General features: G+C 43.6%; 1 long non-coding RNA gene across 3 annotated transcripts; it reads left to right on the top strand.

Annotated features, from left to right (window-relative positions):
* The first annotated feature begins 1,917 nt into the window (after positions 1-1,917).
* Positions 1,918-16,311, top strand: LOC142407413 (uncharacterized). 3 transcript variants are annotated; one of them, XR_012774938.1, is made up of 4 exons: positions 1,918-2,139; positions 12,794-12,971; positions 13,429-13,639; positions 14,840-16,311. It is a non-coding gene; the product is annotated as an uncharacterized LOC142407413 (long non-coding RNA). The 3 variants fall into 3 exon arrangements; XR_012774937.1 differs by lacking the exon at positions 1,918-2,139 and adding an exon at positions 12,367-12,533; XR_012774936.1 differs by lacking the exon at positions 1,918-2,139 and having other exon boundaries at positions 12,367-12,971.
* The last annotated feature ends 235 nt before the right edge of the window (positions 16,312-16,546 follow it).

The raw sequence follows: 16,546 nt of genomic DNA, 5'->3' as shown, positions 1-16,546 counted from the left end.
AAAAAATCAGCAGCTGGATGAGGAAAAGAAACCCTGACAGGGCTCCTGCCGGGGAAGCAGTCTGCCAGACAGTACAGTTATAGCCTCCTTTTGCCAGCACATCTTGTATCTTGTGCTCAGCTTTGGGCTAAACAAACTTAGGCGGGAGGAAGAAAGGAGAGCTGCAGATGCTCTATTGGAGCAGTGCTGGGAAAAAGCAGGGTTTTCAGAGGAGACCTGTGGCGTAGGAAGAAACGGAGCATGTTACAGGAAGTTAAACTTACATAAAGAGAGAAAAATGGGACGTTCTGCAGGAAGGTGCTTGGGAGTATTGTGGTTGCAGGCAGCAGGGGCTATGGCAATTACCAAAGGGTATTATTCTGCAGAGTTGTAGGGAACATGACATGGAGAGTTGGGATATTGAATTAGAGACTCATTCCTGTCAAACAATTGTGTCTTTTCAAATTATCTTCTGAGACTGCAATAATGAAGCAATAATGAGTCTTGCAGCAACTCAAACCACTGTCAAACGTATCCCTTACAAAGGTGGTGGCATCATCAGCCATGCCCCTTTATTAAGTCTCTAACCCTTCTTGAACTCACTTTTAGTTTTTTTCCAAGTCAACATTAATGTGAGACATTTCCAGGCAAACACTCCGTTTGGGAAAGGTAGCCCAAGGCACACAACCCCCCAGGATGCCCTTTGCTGCTGCCTGTGGGGCAGCGGGCAGTGCCAGACAGCAGTCTTCACGGTGGATTTAGCTGAATTCTGTGTTCAAATGAAAGGCTGTGGGAGATAATACTCACAGGATATAAGTAAGAATAAAACTAAAGGAATATTGCGGGAAATATTGTCATTTCATTTTCAATTTAATTGCTAGATATTTTAACTCTTTCATTTTTTAATTTGAATATCCATTTCAGCAAAGGATAGAAACTTTCCTTGACCTGGTGAGGATGAAGATATCATTATGGCTATATCACTTCTCTTCCTCTCAGCTGCACAACAAGACTGTGAGTTTTAAGTAAGCTTAGATTTTCTATCTGAATACCTGGGATGAGAGTACTTTCAGAAATTAGAAGGGGACAAGGAGTTAAAACAAAATAAATATTGTGAGACACTAGATAGCCTAATGGACTGTCTGTTGACGAATTCATCTGTTGACGAATGATGGATGGATGAATAGATAGACAAGGAGATAGGAAAGAATGTAATTATTTCAAAAATTAATTTCTTAATTATAATCGTATGGATGTAAATAATTAGCTGTCATAAATGTTCCATTCTTTTCTACTTTCCTGGAGTAGACAGACATAAATTCAGTATTTAAAAAAAGACAGTTCCAACAGATGTGGATAAACTGTTTTGGTCTGAGAAGGTTTTACTAATTCTGCACCTCCCCGGTGTCCCCACCACAGGAAATCTCATGTGGATAATCTCATCTAAAGATACTGAAATGACTTGATAGTATGTTAAAAGGTGGGTTAAGTGCAATTTCCGGTTTAAAGAGCAATGTTATTCTGACCCATGTTGAAATACCACAAATGTATTTAATAGCTTCAAAATCCATGAGCATTTATAACGGAAGAAGAAATTACATTCTCTGTTACTGGAGGATCCAGGTCCCCAGGGCTGGTATAAATCAGAAAAGAAGCAGAAGCATCAAGCAAAGTTTTCTTAGTTTATGTCATTTAAAAATTTAATCCACAGGCTTTTATGTTAATAGACGGTATGGCTTATGGTTTTATGTATTCCTGTCTTTTTTCCAGAAGTGTTTGTGCCTTTTCCTTAACAGAGACAAATGTAGGAGGAACAGGAAAAATCCTGAAAACGGGAAAAATTCCAGTGAAGACATTCCGATCAGTTCATAAGTTCAATGAGAAGTTTAAAAATGCAGTTTTGCCTTTGAAACTTAATAGCACTAGTTCAGCCTTGAAATGCGTGGGTTGGACCGCCGCTGTAGAAGAGCGTGAGGATAGAGCCTGTGCGTTGCTGAGTGATCTTCTGTTTGTTGCTGCCCCTCACGCGCCTCTGCGGCGGCCCCTGCGGAGATCGAGGCCAGTCCGTTGGGTAGGAGCATCACTACCAACATCCAAGGACAGCCAAGCAGGCCCTCCCTCTCCACAGACAGGCAAAGGCGCCTTCCAACTGTCAGAAGTGTAAGTCACAAATCAAGCAAGGGTGCGTGTTTTCTCATGCCAGAGTGTCAGATTGTTAGTCCAGAAAGAAATGTCAGGAGAAGGATCACTAACGTTCTCCTACCAAGGGGAAGAAAAGGGAAGCATTAAAAAAAAATAGAAAAGAAAAGGATGTATGGTCCAAGAACTATTAAAGGAGCAAAAGCAAAGAGAAAGAGCTCAGAAACAAGCAGTAAGCTAGCAAAGGGAGTGAAATGCAGAAGAAAAATGTAAAGAAAAGCGATCATGCTATAGAGATGCAGAAGATGAGACGATCAGATTACCAACTTTTCTGAGGATGACTCTTGCCCCCCAGAGCGTGCTTGCTCTGGCAGTTGAGCCCTCCAGATAATGTCGTCTAGTTGCATTCTGAGCGTAAGCTGTTTGAAAATAATTATCATAAGGTGTGTAGCTATACATGCTGATGATGTATGGTGGAAAGTCATAGGCGAGTAATGGCCAAACCATAGGATATAAATAATTAGAGACACATTAGTATAAAATTCCTTTGTGGTTATACATCACGTGCATGTGATTACCAAACGAACAAATCGTACATCAGCATACATCAAAGCATGAGTTAATAATTTTCCCTTTCTTGGAAAAAATTGTAAGAATGTAGAAAACAGATGCTCAAAGAGAGCCTTAGAGAGGGATCTTGGTGTCAGAATATACATCATATACAGTCAGAAAAGAGAAGGAGAAAATCAGCTCAAAATATAAACAAATGATGTAAACCTAGAGAACCTAGTTTGTGAAAGATATTGAGGACAGATGACTAGTGCTCTAACTGCAAATAGTAACAATTTTATGTTCATACTACTGATACAGAGAAGTAAATGCCAATGTCTATTACAGCTAAATGGATATTAGAAAGGAATTTACACACAAATAGTTTTGAAACTCTTCTTTTGCTGACAACAGTGGTGGTTTCACTTTTCTCATCTTATTTTAAGAGTGGTTTAGTTCTCAGGCAAAAGGCTATCAGATATCCCTGAAGGAATCCCCTTTAGTACCAGATATTTACTGCTTATGAATAACAGGATAGATTTCATCCAGCTGGGTCTCCTGAAGGAGTATTTGTCACCAGACTTCTCAGTCCTGAAGAACAAGCAGCTCAGTGATGGAGCTATAAAAAAAGCCTACGAAGGCTTGCAAAAGCTCATATGTCTTCATACGTGTGACAATAATCTTGGGAGCATCCCGGCAGATCTGCCCGCTGCCCTCGTGGAGCTGGGGCTAGGCAGCAGCAGCACCCACAGTGTAGCAGAGCGGGCTTGGACTCAGTGCAGGAGCCTGGTGGCACTGAGCCTCCACAGTAGCAGGTTAACTCACCCTTCCCCAAAGCGGCGTTTCCCTCCCTAACATCTTTGCACACAACGAAGATGAACTTCAGTCAACTGCGGAGCATTCATTCCCACAGTTCTCCCCCTCGCCCTTGAGGAATTACTTTTAGCAGCCAGCAAAATAACAGTAATTCCTACTGATGTCTTCATTGAGCTGTCAGAGCTAGAAAAGCTTGATCTCAGTCATAATCAAATTACAGTCATAATCAAATTACTGAGAAGGGGATTAAGAAGGCAGCTTTTGGTAACATGATTAAACTGGAAGACCTGAACTTGGCAGAGGATTCGCTCACCAAAGTACCTCAGCGTTTGTCCTCATCTCCGAAGGAGCTCAGGCTCGACAAAAACCTAATGTTTTTAGTGAGGAAAGAGGCATTTCTGAAACTAGAAAATCTCACTCAGATTGATCTCTAAAATAATAAAATGTTCCATATAGCATGGAACATTTAAGGGCCTGCAAGGTCTCTTTCCCTTAGATTTAAGTCATAACAAGTTATCAGAAATTCATCGCCAACTTCCTATCACATTACAGTCTCTTTTTCTCTTCAATACTCATATTCAGTCTATGCCAAGGGACTCTTTCTCTGGCAGTCATAATGTTGAGAGCCATCTTCTTCTTGCATGGTTAGTGAATAACCAGATAAACCTTGATAATGTTGATGTGTGTGGACTTAGATGCCTGTAAGGCTATCATGAAGTCCACTTTTATTAAAAATATGTTTAAAAGGCAAGGGAGAGCATGCAGAGGCATCAGAGTGGAATTTTCTTTAGGTAGAAAGGATGGATAGATGATACCTTTTGACCTCTGCTGATCCAATAATAAACAGTTTAAATAAATAAAGTTAATCACAGTCACAAGAGTTGGAGAACACCAGATTTATTTTAAAGTATTTAGCAATAGGATTTTTAAAAATCTCTATATTTAGAGTCTCCTTAAGCTAACTAAAGTGAAAATACCTTGATCTTTTAATTGCACAGTGAAGTAAGACCTCCATCATGTTTACAGTCCATGTTATGCAATTGACAGTTTGCATATTTGCCATTAAAAGATGTCCTGTTTTTTTAAAAAAATCCTAAACATGTCAAAAGGGGAATTCCCAGCATACCCAGACTGAAAGTCACTGTTAAGTTCAGTGCTGTAGTATGTCATTGCAGGGATTCATCAGATTTTTTTATTGCTATGTATTTTCTAAGTAACGTTGCAGCTTTTCCACTACAAAAATCCACTGCTGGTTACAGTAGGAAATATTCCAGACCTCTCCTGCGTACATTTAGTGCTTACAAAAATTTAGATATATTTTTAGGTATTAGTTTCATATTAATTTTACACACACAACAATTTCAACATATATGTGTTCTCTCTGATTCTGCAGTCATTTGGGGTGCCAGTAGAGATGCAGCCTCCAGCCTTAGGGCACTTGAACGAGGGCACTGCACAGGGGCACCTAAATTTAAAACATAATTGCCCTTAGCTCTTACTGCAGCCCACAGAAACAGGTCAGTACTTAAAACCTGATCACCTTCTAGAAGTCCCTGGAGTTAGTGAAGGTGAACATGGGCTCAGGTGTCTACGAAACGGGGAAGCAATCCTTGTCTGATCCACATCTCAGCTATCAGGTGGATATAAAGTCTTCCCCCCCGTATGCTAATTCACTCCAATGGCTGTTGCTGCAAACTGTGTTCCCAGTGCATCCCTGCTGTAGGGGTAGGTACAGAAAAGAGCTGGAAAGAGATCTCCAACTTCTGTGTCCAATATTTACTCCTCAACCTCATCGAGGGTTCCTGTTGTAGGGCTGTCCTCCATGGTGGTAGGACAGGCAGCCTCCTGGGTGCCTCCTCCAACAGCTCTAGTGCCACCCAACTGGTCCAACTGCCAACTGAAGTACCTTCAGCTCTGTTGATACAGAGGATGTATTGCTTCCATTTTGGGGGGAAAACCCCATAAACCCTCTACTTTTAAAATTGCCTTCAGCAGTTTTAACGTTTTAAGCAAATGGGAAAATTAGGGAGGGCAGAAACTGCAAACCGGAGCTCTTCCAAGGTCTGGATGCTCCAAGGGAGTCAGGCTGTGCTGTGCTTCATGCAACAGCTCTAGGATTGCAGAGCAGCAGAGGAGAAAAATGTAACCTGCATCAGCCTGATAATGAGCTTAGTTCTACAACTTCCAGGTGTGCGCTGGGCATGCAAATAAAACGAAACCTCATCACCTGGACTTCGGAGCTGAATGGAAACAGACAATGCAGAAATAGTAGCCTTAAAGCATGAAATTATCGGTTTTGGGGGAAGCAACAACAACAAAAACCCCAACAAAAAACAACTCCCCACCTGCAAAACCCCAAATTCTTTGCTTCTTGGGGTGAATGAGAATTGCAGACACCACAGCCAAACCATGGAGTTTCACCAGCCTTGTGACAGAAACGCACATGCTTAACATCACAGATCGTTGACAGTACTGATTAGCAGCAGGGGGATGTTTTACTATCTGTTAAGAATTGCACTGTTTGCCATTAATCAATGACAAGCCCTTTTAAACATGCTCTGTGCGTGTCTGCACAAGATATAGGACAGAGCATCAGTCCTGGAAAGAATTAGATATGCGGATAGACCTAAATGGCTAGCTGGAGATTTACCTGTCTAAAGGGAAAGCTGGTGGGAAAAAAGAGGCAGCTTTTGGGCCGTGATTTAACAGCCCGTATGGAATGTGGCTCCCCCACAGTTCTTCCCATCGGTTGTAATTCAGTTTCTCTTGCAGTCCGGAGGCAGGTCGAATTCTCAGGTGCAGCCAACACAGCTTTTAGCTGCATCTGTGGATACAGGCAGCAGAATGGTATTGCATAGCTTCCCCTGGCTTTCTTAGGGCCTACTCCGCTACAATTTTCTTTCTTTTTGGACCATTACTAATAAAAAGGAAATGGCACAGATTCTCCTTTCCATCCCATCCATGGGAAGGGATGAGGGGCTTACTCACCAGGTTTTCTGAAGGAAAAGCTTCGGACCTTACCGTGTTCCATGTTTATAATGAATGGGAATACTGGGAGGCCAGTATTCATTTGACCTTCCCCATGAAAGCACCATGCAAGGAACTTTCAGCGGCCCCCACGGGCAGAAGAGCCGAAAAACAGCCAACATAAGCTATTTTGCTAGCAAGCTGCAGGATTTGGGGGAAGATAGGTAGCACACTGGAGGCAAGTCATATGCACTGCCAAAGCCTATATTTTCGTGGGAACCCAGAGCCAAGAGAGCAGAAGCAGCATGCTGTTAAGGCTGGTGTGACCAGCTCAGCTTCTTCACCCCGTATCCGAGGAAGGGTCGCCCCGTGGTTAAAATGGGCAGAGCTGCCTCTCCCATACATTACTGGGGGTGGGAAATTCTGCTTTCTTTTTTTTTGTTTGTTTGTCCTCCTCCTCTTCTTTGAATGTTTGAAATGGGTGATTTCTCTTTGCGTGCATGGTACTGGAGATTTAATGTGCAAGACAAGGGAAATTGAATCTTCCTTCCCAAACAGCAGGTGGTGGTGCTGGGTTACGCAGAGCACTGGAAAACTGCTTTCAGATGTTGATTCCTTGTTGAATAACAGGCTGGAAATGGATGCTGAGCAAACTCTTCTCCTTTTTTTTTTTCCTCCTTATTGGAGGGTCACTTAATGTTTACCCCTTTTCAGTAGGTAGTTTAACAAATGTTTGAAAGTGTGTTTTAAAAATAAATCCTGCTAAAATAAATACTCTGGAGTTTGGGATAAATGTGGCTCACAGTATAAGATGTTATTAATCCTCTAAAAATCTTGCAAGTTGTCTGTCATATTTTTGTGAAAACTGGTAAAGAAGTTTTGTGTTTCTTAACTTCCAGAATAGTTTGATTACATTTTTCATTCACTTTCCAGACTAGTGTTGTGGGGTATGTGTTTGTTCTTCTCCTTTGTTCAAGAAGATCTTTTCTTTTTTTTCCTCTTAATACAGTTCAATTTTACTTTTCCCCTTGGGAATTAGGAACGCCGTACAGTGTTGCTTATTTGCCAATGACTGTTTCATGTCGTTTGCAATACTGATCCCCCCAATATAAAACCTTTTGCTAATTAAATATTATGCAGAATAAACCAAGTTCTAAATGAACTTTCATTATATTTTTCTGTTACTTCTGACTGATAGGTGCCATTACCTTTCTCCTCAGTACCATTATCTGAAATTATAATTGGAACATGAATGTTGTAACCAGTTAGCATTGTATCGTTTTGAAACCATGCCTGGAGTATCACAGTAACCCACACATCAAGTGAGTAAACTTGCAGTAGCAAACCCACGCTTGCAGTAACCCACATGGCAAGTGAACAGCTTCACTGTTTTTTTCCCCACAAACTGCGCAGGCTTCACCCCAACATATTTTTTTGGAAACCTGTTTGAATAAGATTTAGACTGGGTTTATGATTTAAGGTTTTTGGGGGATTTTTTGTTTTGGTTTGGTTTTTTTCTGTCCTGGAGCAATAGTTAAATAAATATTGCAGTGGCTAGAACAGCTGTCCCAGTTACAAAACAATTGTGCTTTAATAGGCTATTAAAGTATATATGTGACTTTATTCAGACCTTTTGTATTTCCAAAAATTCCCTCTTGCCCGGGCAAAAGATAGCTAGGATGCATATGCCAGCTCTGGGCTTACATAAAACCCTTGATGATAAAAAAAGCGTACAGAGGGAAACACCTCTGCAGTGGCGTATTGGCCCTCAGCTACTCATATACAGTATGGCACAGGACTGAGGCAAAAAGGAAACGCAGATCCCATTTTGTATGATTTTGACAGACTCATTCCCCATGTTGGACTGCAAATTCCTTCTGCTATGTCTCTGTTTAGAATATGACTGCAAATACAATAATCCAATATTTTATATAGTTTTGGCTTACCCATGCAAAATAATGTCATGCACAAAGTAACCAGAGAAAGCGGTTTTGTCAACAGCGTAAGCTAACCCCAACTTTCCCTGGGCTCAGTCATTCAAACAATTTCATTATTGCTTTGCCAAGAGGTTAGAGAAATAGTTAGCAGAGGCTCCTGCGTAGTAGAGGCATGTTTGCAAGCATTATGGGCAGGAAGGATGATCTTGTGACTCAGGCCCTGGAGTGTCCCAGATGTACCACAGATTTCTCACACAGACTACTTAATCTTCTGGGGCCATATGTTCAGCTGGTATAAATCAGCACAGCTCCAATAAAGTCAGCTCAGCTTTCCAGATTTTCTGCAGCTGAGGTTTCTGACCCCTTGCAGATCAGTTGCCCATCTGTAAGGCAGAGATATTAACACTTCCCTGCCTCATACACTGCAAAAGGATCAGCTCATTAAAGTTCATTTGCCACTCATGTAACACAGTTTGAGAAGCTGTAGCAATGTCCTTGCAGACAAAGAAGCTTGGCACCCCAAGTAGGTCTTAAAAAGATTTGCTACAGATATAACTTTTTTGCTAAGAAGGGGTTGATTAGGACTTTGTATCCAAAAGAAAAAATCCCCAAACCTCCAGAACTTGTCAATTGCTCGTCATTCAAAGGAGGAAGCAATTGTAATTTAGTGGTTCTGCCTAAAATGAGTGCTGCTGAGCATGGATCTCAACAGGAGGAGCAACTCAAGGTGGGCTGAAACAGGGGAGCATTTTAGCAAAAGGCAGCGCTCCTGCAAGGCTGCTTTGGTTCCTCGCTTTACCCGTTTGGCTTGGGTTGGGCTCCTCCAGTGTTTTATGTTGGCAAAGCCCTTTTTAATATTAAGTAACACAAAGGAAACTTGATGTCTTTTTGCAGCAGTTACTGAGCAATTAAGGGCTCAATTCTTCAAGGGATTGTAAGCCTGTGGGTGGTCTCATCGATTTTGGGACTGCTTGTGTGTTTAAAACCGGGCATGCGCTTCTGTATCTTTTTCGGCTGGGCCCTCCTAGAACTGCTGCTGAGATTTCCATTTTAGAGTCACTTTACAGTCTCTAAAATTATTACTGGAACTGCTGCCTCCTCTGGGCATCGCACACACCGGCAGTCTGCCTCTGTCTTCTGACTGATTTAATGCCACAACACTGAGGCATAGAATCATGGCAATGTTTCAATTAAATCACACTGTACTGCACATTTCCCAGTATTTATCATTTAACTACTTCATTCATTCCAGACTATGGAAAGAAATATTGAGATCGACTTCCTTTAAAAATGCTTATTTCACATCAGCCAGGACAAAGGCATGAAAATATGTATGCATTGAGTAAAACAAATGATCTGACAAATCTTCCCTCAAAGAAGTTAAATGTAGCTAAACAGAATTCCTATGTGGTAAGTGTATTACAGGGCTTTAAATCAGAGCACATGGAATAGGCTGAGTTGTAAGCAAAGAGAAAGCTTTGGTTACATATGTTCAGCTGGTAATGTGTGCTTTTATGCTTTCCAGTGTCCTGCTGGGGTTCTAGGAAAATATTTACAAGATGCAAATAAAATGTAAATGAAACCATGTTTCCATGAAGAAAAATGAATGAACAACATCCATGCAGCTCATGCAGTTTTACATACTGCACCAATGTTGCCTTATGATCCTCTAGGACCTTTCTTTGCACAGAAAGCCGATTACCTGAAACATACTACTGCTTCTTCTTCCTTTTTTTTTAAACAGACATTCTGTTCAAGATTATCTTGCCTTGCAACACATGCTGTTAGATTTTATCTCTTCATCACCTAAACAAACCCTGGTTTCTGAGATGGCTTTCCATTACCACAGGTGTTTCTTATCAGTTCCACATTTTCTTCTGACAAAGTGAAAAAAAAAAAATCATATGTCCCTGCTTAGTAGCTGTTGCCTGACGCAACACTAAAGCTTTTCTGAATGCAGAAATGTGTTGTGTGGCTGCTGTAATATCTCTATACCCCAAGGGTCTGCTGCTGCTTTCTTTTTTACAGCTACAAAGAGTCACATGCTTGGCCCTCAGCACAGAGGAAAATTTGATTCAGAGTTAGAGAGGAAAGATGTGACCTATTTAAAACAGTGAAAAAAATTGCACTTATCAGGTATTGTACCTCATTATCTTGCCAACACAATTATTTATTTACAACATGCTGGGCTGTGGATTATCAGTGCTCCTATTCCTGTTTCTCCTATGTGGAAGCACATGTTGTACAAAGGTAATAAACCAGGTCTCACAGCAGCCACATGGACCCGCTGGTACTTTTCTTGGTTGAAGCTTTGCTTTCCTACATCAGTACCTGTCCTTCACCTTTTGGCACCTCAAATCTGCTCCTTCTATCCTCCCTCCTAGAAAACAAAAAGATCAATTCGTACAAGGGAATTGATATGTTCTGGGTTCTGAGACAGCAACTGCAGCGAAGCACACAAGTACCACTAGTGTATGAATTTGATCCAGCTTGTTTTACATTATTAAAATGTAGAAATCTGAAAACACGTGCCGGGAGTATGCAAGCCTTCAAGTCACTTATATGGTATATTAATATCTCCATCTTACATAAGCTATCATGAAAACATGAACTTACAGAAAATAGACATCCACAAAGCACCTGCAATTCCTAGTGTCATTTTGAATCTTTGATATGTACTTAAGGTACTTATTAAAATACTTGTCATTTATATAAATGAACCCAGACAGTAACAAATGCGTTGTAATAGTTTTGGAGTAGTATGTATAATAAGATAGGAAGCTTTTCAGGGGAAACATTGTGTTTTACTGCTGATTATAGTTACCTAGGAGGCTTCGGTCCTAACAGGTGCCCTCATCTGCTATACCTATTGAAATAAATCATCATTCTCATCACCCTCCTGCAGTCTAAGTCAGAGAAACAGTGTTCTCTGACGAGCATTTCTGCAGCGCTCGCAGGGTCCAGGCCGTTGTGCACAGCTGGGCGGTGTGCTGGCGTTAGCTGGCTGCCCTCCCCGGCCCCCGGCCACCCAGTGCCTTCCTGCCCGGCAACGTGGCCGGTGGAGCCCGAGCAGCACAGCCCTCTGGAGGCTGCAGTGCCGGTAGGATTAACAAAAGTTCACATCATTGCACTGAAGAGGCTTCTGGAGCCAAGTGCAGGCTTTTCAGAGATATTACGCAACTCCTAGAGATTTATTTTTTTTTTTAAGCAAAAAAATGATTTTTTTTTATAAATGTACGTGAAACTAAAATTCTTGCAGTGGCAAGAACAGGGGGGACAATAGAGGAAGCAGCAGGCTGGTGTTCAGCTGAGTCATGGGGATTGCCAGGCTTCAACATAACTAACAAGCTTTATGAGTACAGCTGGGTTCTGTACATTTGCACTGTGAGCCTTGCAAACAAGTTTGTGTAGCCATCCAAAAGGGTGGCTCATGTGAACAAACCACATCGTTTAAAACACAAGAAGCACATTGTTTCATCAGTTGTACTTTCTTTGTCCACGTGTTAGTGTAATAGTCTCTTAATATATTCTGATAAACAGAACAAAACTTTTCCCCCCTCCTCTCCCCACTGAAGATGACTGGTGAGAGAGAATATCTGACTTCAGCAGCTCTGTTTAGTTCTCCATTTCATGCTGGTACTATTTTAAAGGTAAAGTAGGAGGGTAGCATCATAGAATTACCCTCCTGGTCTGGTGTTGTCTAAGCCCCTCGTGACCAGTGAAGGAATAGTCCTGAAGGCCTGAACCAAAGTCTTATAACACAAAGCGTTACGAGTGTCTGAGCTCTAGTGGTGCCAGCGAAGGGTGATGACATTCAGTGCATGCCTCTGCCTGCCTGGCAGGGCCATAAGGGTGCAAAGCCAGAGGAAGCCCAGCTCCACCATAGCTTTGCCTCTCCGGGGTAGCATAAGGCACTCAGAGTACAGCTGACCCTGCTGCCTCTTTCTTCATTCATACCATTACCAGGTGCGAACACGGAGCTCAGCTAGAGTTTCTGCTTTAATCTTTGTACAAGCGTGTTACGCAGGACCTCCTGCGTGCGCTGTCAGTCAGAAAGGAGGGAGATGTGAGATGTTGTATACCGCCGATCTGATCTCTCAGCTTTCGCACCAGCAGGGATCCACAGAAGGGGCTGCAGGTTTGCAGGTGTGGGAACTGATCAGAGGCTGGTTCAGATTTAGGGACTGGCCTTCAGCACAGGGCACACAGAGGAAGAAGGGCAGTGAAAGACCCCATTTGCAATGGCAGTTCAGCTGCTGGTGGCAGCCTGGGTCTCCCCACTTTGCAGCACATCAGGAAAACTTCCATGTCATCCTGCGGCAGCAGCGTCAGTCCCTCAGACTGCAACGCTTCCTTCAAACGTGTTTTGTTTGCTTGTTCCCCTTACAAAAACACTTCTTTTCCAGAGCTTGTTTTTACATCTGTGGAAACCAGGCACAGACACTCACTCGCGGACTTCAGGAGAGGCTCGCTGCTGAATAACCCGTACTTACAGCGCACGCTGCAACGGCCCAGGTAAACAACGGGAGCATTTTGCCGTGCGAGAGGAGTTACGAAATCTGCCGGCGCTGCTGTATCCCATCCGTAAGTGAGGTGGCGCTTGTGCAGTCCCCTTCCCTCCCTCTCCCTGTCGCGGAGCCAGGGGAGCCAGGCGGACCCACGGGCTGAGCTCGCTGCTCCTCGCTGCTCCGCACCGGCCCCAGCTCCCGGCCAGCGCCAGCGAGGACGGCCAAGAGCCGAGCAGCCCTTCGCCAGCTTACGTGGCTCTGGGAAATGGAAAGTCCTGTTTACTTTTTGGCTGCGATGGGGCTTTCACGTTTCTAATGAGACAAATTTCTCCCTGTGCCTTGCTTTAACTTGCTTGATAAGTCTGAACGGGCATGTTTTTCATCCTAAAAATAAACAATTAAGGAAAGCTAAACAAACAGAAGGGAGAGAAAGAACTCCTTCCTGTTCTCACAGCTAATCTCTGCAAAGTTTAAACATGCTTATCAGCCAGCTGTGCTTCGTTATTATCTTTTGCTTCCATCTTTTGTCCCAGTCTGCAGCGGATGCAGGCCGTCTGGTTTGTGTCATCCAGCAGTTTGCACTGACTGGTTCTGATAAAGGAGCCATCAGCTTCTTGGAGGAAAAAAAGGTAGAAGGCTTGGAAAAGAGAAAATGTGATAACAAAAAGCCTGCTGCAGAGAGCAGAGAAGTCATGAAACACATCCTCACTTTGGCACCAAGGAGCAAGGGATGTTCCCACCTAGGTGAGCGAGACCAATGCCTTACATGTTTGCTCAGGTATTAATCCTGTCATTACATTAAAAAGGGAGGTACTGGGATATGCAAGGGTCTCAGAGCCTGGCCACATCTGGTTACACTGTTCATGCCAAAGTGTTTCAAGTTTCAATGGAGAAATGAAATCCCGAACAAGTGATTGAGCGCTCTTTTTACCACCCCAGCAGACTGAAGGGACTGCGTGGCTGGTGGTGGCCCTTGGTGGTTCATGCTTGGATCGATGAAGGGAGAGCGGGATCCTAGACGGGGATGCGTGGGGAAAATGGCTCTTGTCCACACCTCCAGCAGCCTTTGGGTAGGGACTGGGTGACGGTCATGCTCAGGCTGGGAGGGGGCTGTGTGCTGAATATTCTTGGCTGCTGCAAAAAGCAGAATATAGCAACTGTGCAAGTGCTCTAACTTATAGCGTGGTCCTACCAGGAATGTGAGGAGATGCAAAGGCGTGCTACAGGCACTTTTGCCCTGCTCCATCGTTGCCTCTTCCCCTGCCCTGCACACATGTGCACTGAGTCTGCTGTCCCATATTGCCTGGAAGAGAAAGCAGTCGCACACTTAAGCAGACCTTTGGTTTTCAGAGAACAAAATGAAAGTTGATAAAATGTCATAAAAGAGTTGTGTGACCACCTGGAGCTCCTGCCCGCTCAGGACTAAGGCATGGATGCCGGGTGGAGTAGGCAAAGTCTCTTTTGGAGGGGGACACACAGCCCGTTCAGTCTGATCTCCTGCTCGACCGGAATTTAGGGGGAGAGGGTGGGATGGCAGGGGGAGCCCACCCCTTTCCATAGACACATGGGTGCTTTCCAGTTTTAGTGTGTGAGGCAGCAGCTCGCAAAGCCACCGGCCCAGCCCCGCGCAGGACGGCTCCAGCCACGAAGGGGCGGTGTTGGGGCTCGCAAAGGCACCGGTGGTGCTGGCAGCAAATTTGGGGGACTCCTGGGGGAAAATAGGCAGACTAGCTCCAAATTTCTCAAGCTGCAGGGCAGTTCACAGGCATGCTGAAGGTTACATGTGTGCTAGCCCAGGTTTTAGCAAACTCAGGCCAGTTTGTGGCTTTGAACGGAAAAACCACGCTCAGGTTTGCTGCTGCAGAAGTGTCTGAAGATGGAGTAGGGAGGGGGTCCTTTTTTGTTTCTTTTTTTTTAACCTAGATTATTCCCTGTGCATTTCAGGGTTAAACAAAATCAAATCTCAAAATTAAAGGGGGAGGGGGAAGAGAGAACATGGATGTTGATCAAAAGAGGAGAGAACGCTTGCTTAAAACCCAGGGCCACACAACCATGGTGTCCCAAGGAATGCCAAGGTTTCCCAGCCTGTCACAGCATCTATTTCAATGAACGTGGGGGAGCACAGGCGGCTGGGGGACTGGTGGCCAGGAGCAGTCTGTCTCTAGCTCAGAGGCTGCTGGACCATGAGCACCGGGAAGTGGTCACCACGTGCTGGTTCTGCGGGGCACTGGGCAGGGAGCTGTGGCGGTCCTCCCCATCGCCGCATCCCCGGCATCCTCCCCAGCTGCCTGGTGTCCAGGTTGGCAGTCTAGGAGTCAGGTCAAAAATTAAAACTGTTGGTATCTAAGCTATACACTTTACTGTTGCAGGTAGGGCTCTCAAGCCAGTGTCAGAAAGCTCTTAAGTGGATTTGAAGTGTGGTTTTTTCCCTGCTGTGGCTTTGTAGAAGAATTCTTCAGGGCTACAGCTGTCCAGTTTTACCAGCACTGTACCTTCTCATATCAACAACCTTCCATGTATTTTATAGTAGGCTCTGTAGTCACCACATGCCACAGAAACGTTGTTGACTGCTTGCAACATTCAAACAAGCTAGACTGTATTCATCATCCTGTTCTAGTAAGACCTACAGAATGGAAAGCTCACACAAAGTCTTACAAAAGTGCACTGTTTTGAAACATGTCTTACCGCTGCTTTGGATAGAAAGGGATTGTTAATATACCACATAGCAGGGACTGGAAAGAATTGTGCATGAAATGACAGAGGAAGGTTTCTGATAAATTACTGCCCATGTTATAACTTCATGAGATAAATATGATGCTTTTTTATATACTCTTTCTTTGAAATGTTCCATGCATTCAGCTTTGGACAGCTTGTAAACTACCACTTTATTCATTAGTTTCCAGCTGAAATAAAAATTAAAAAAAAAAAAGAAAAAAGACTCTGTAATTCAACATTCAGTTTTACAAATCCTCCACAACATATCAAACCCCTATTTTCATCATACTGCCAGAAAAGTCGAAACACAAGCTTGTCCTCTCACCCTGCATGAGCAGCTCTGTTCTCTTGTAACAGCTGTTAGCAGAAGCTGAGGGGCGGTCATGTTTATCTTAAGAAGAATTTTTGGCAGGGCTCGCTCCTGAAGTTTGGGTTCAAATATTCCTCTGTCTCAAAAAGAGTATCTGGTTGGGGGGAAGGACTGGCTGAGTGGAAGTGAGTGAAAACTGGTGAACCCCTCTCAGGGACTACTGCAAGGTAAAACTCTGGGTAGCTGGGAAGTTAACCGAAATTAGAGACCCAATGACAAAAGAAGTAGCTGCTGAAGAACAGGGCTTTTGGAAAGGTGTGTTGTGCAGCAGTCAGGAAGGAGAGATCTCTTTACTGGTCACCTGATGATGTTGGGAAAGTTCAAAGATCAGAACGGGTAGGGATAGACATCCCTCGCTGTCTTATGCTATAGGTCCATCTGTCTGATTCAAAGTCCACTGAAATAGTTGGAGAAAATATATGCTCGTACTGACTTTGGCCATGGGGAGGTTTGAAAAGTCACGTCTTACTGCTGTCTACAGACGTGCGAACACTGTTTGTTCATGGTAGCCAAAGTGAGAAGCTGCCTACATTTCTTTCCGTCTAAGCCCAGCATCAGTAACCTGC

This window comes from Mycteria americana, chromosome 1 (genome assembly GCF_035582795.1).
Source record: "Mycteria americana isolate JAX WOST 10 ecotype Jacksonville Zoo and Gardens chromosome 1, USCA_MyAme_1.0, whole genome shotgun sequence".
NCBI lineage: Eukaryota > Metazoa > Chordata > Aves > Ciconiiformes > Ciconiidae > Mycteria > Mycteria americana.
This window is presented reverse-complemented; position numbering and strand designations above follow the sequence as displayed.